A 2,322-nucleotide genomic window follows, 5' to 3' on the forward strand; every position below is an offset into this window, starting at 1 on the left:
CTGTCCTTCCTCTACTTCATGGGTGTTGACTCAGGGCCTCTGGGCTCAGCACAGGCCAGGAAGCTGCATGCCTGGCTGACCGCAAGGTGGAAACACTGCACAGCAGCCCCTGCAGGCCCCCAGGCGGGCAGCTTTCAGTCCTCTGGATGAGTAGATCCCTCTACTTGTCTTCAGGCCCTTGGGCAAGCCGCCATAGCTCACCCGGGGTCCAACCCGCCTTTGCCTCTGGGCCTCCATCCAGGAAGTAGCCGACTTCTCCCTCTTGGCTGCTTCTGCTGCCTTCTACTTCCTCCTCCCCCCTGCCCCTGCTGAGCTCTCAGAGACCCAGCTCTCCCTTTCTTTATGGAAAGTCACTGGTATTGTCCTCCTTGCCACTTTCCAGGTCAAAGAGTTTTTGAATTCCCTGCTGTCTTCCACCTTCTGCCGTTTTATTTCTGGGAAGTTCCAGTCTTCTAGCCACTAACTGTCAGTGATCTCCAGGTGGATCTCTTGGTCCCTTGGCTTCCGCCCCTGACTGTAGTACTTGGTGAGTGGGGTCCTCAGGTGGATGGTGAACTGGCAGATGTAGCAGCAGGCTTGCTGGTAGGTGACACAGGTGACCACTATGAGCAGCTTCATCAGGGTCTGCTACGTGAAGTTGATGAGGGGCAGTCCTTAGGGGAGGGACCTGCAGTTTCTCACTTAGGTGATAGATATTTGCTTGAGGACCAAGCTCAGGACAGCATCCTTCTTGTGCCAGCAGACTCTGATGAGAACCAGGAAGTCCAGCCCTCACAGCGTCTTTTCACCTGTGCTCCATAGGACCACTGCCCTCTTGAGCAGCATGTAGCACTGCTTGGGGAAGGTCAGACGGTAGAGCATCGAGCTGCTGACATGCCGGAAGACAGCTGCTGCTATTGTGACCTTTGCCGTGTGGGCCACCAGCTGTACGACTGTGCTCTGGTAAGCCCTTGATGTCCAGCTGGAGCTTTCCCCCTAGGGGCGGTTGGACAGCTGCAGCATCCTGCTGCTGTCCTTCGGGGCCTTTGGAAACAGCAGCTTCTGGAGACAGCCAAAAGGTCTCTGATGTAGAAGGTGATCAGAGCGTCGAACACAGCACTGTCGGTGACCTGGAATTTGCTGCCTTTCGGGTCTCTTTGGGTGCTCAGAACTTGCGCAAAACTTTGGGGAACAGCTTTGGAGTAAGGCGCAGCTTGGCCAACTTCTACCATCTCTCGACCATGGCGAGAGTCACAGAGGGCAGAGTCATTCTTCCCCTTCAGACCTCTGGGGACCCGGTCCTCGTTCTCTTCATCTTCCTCCCCCTCACTGGCTTCCTCCAGCATGTGGGGCAGGGAACGGAACTGCTCGTCGTCATCCTCAGAGCTGTCCAGGTGGCTGGCGTTGAGCAGGCTGTGGTCGTTCTTCTGCAGGAACTTGTAGAACTAGGGATCTTTGCCCTTCCACTAAGAGAACTGGGGCTTCTGCTCAGAGGCCTTCATGCCTCCGTGGCCCCTCGGGGCTCCAGACGGATCCGCGCCGCTGGTGTCTCCGTGCAGCTCGGGTCTCCCCTGCTGGGGCTCCTTGGCTCCCGCTGGCGGCCGCAAGGAGCCTGTCCGCCCAAGCCCCGTGGGGCGCCTCCTGCGGCTGCGCGGCACCGCCCAGCCTGCCTGCCCGCAGGGAGCGCCGCGCTTCCGCGGCTTCTGCCCGCCGCAGCTGCTGAGGAAAGGCTGCGGGCCTGGAGGTGCGAGTTGTCTTCCCTCTTTTGCGAACGTCAGGACGTAAGACTCAAGAGCAAAGCTGTTCGAGGTTGTGGGCTGGAGGAGGCGTTGTGGCTGACACAGGAACAGAAGCTTTGTAAGTTTGTAAGACTGATTCATAGATGTATACAAGCAGCTAGTTCCTAGTTAATTTTGGTTACGTTACAAATCAGTTGTGGCCTCCTTTGTTTTGAAATGGCAGTTGTACATGTTTTGTCTTGGGAAAGCAGGCATCTGGCAACTTTACCAATAAGGAGCCTCTTCGTGTTATCCCACATTTAATTGGACTGAATTAGATACAGCCGTTTTTTAAAATTCATTTAATCTAGGGGGACTTTTTGGAGAGTGAACTTGAATGAGAGGAGGATGACAGAAATGTGAGAAGAGAAAATGTATTTTCGGAAAAAAATTCTACGCTCGAGCAAATCACTACTTGATAGTAGCCTTATCGATGGTTAGTTGTGTTGTGGGTCATGTCTGGAAGATTCTGTGCAATGATAATAGCTACTACAGGGCTCTGACTCTGTAGGAATACTGTTTTGAATTGCAAACATCTTTCCCTGTGTTATCCTAAGCTAAGAAT

The 2,322-nt window shown here is 54.2% G+C and overlaps 1 pseudogene; it reads right to left on the bottom strand.

Annotated features, from left to right (window-relative positions):
* Window positions 1–459: 459 nt before the first annotated feature.
* LOC113911060 lies at window positions 460–1,859 on the bottom strand (annotated as a pseudogene).
* Window positions 1,860–2,322: the final 463 nt, after the last annotated feature.

This window comes from Zalophus californianus, chromosome 12 (genome assembly GCF_009762305.2).
Source record: "Zalophus californianus isolate mZalCal1 chromosome 12, mZalCal1.pri.v2, whole genome shotgun sequence".
NCBI classification, from domain to species: Eukaryota; Metazoa; Chordata; class Mammalia; order Carnivora; family Otariidae; genus Zalophus; species Zalophus californianus.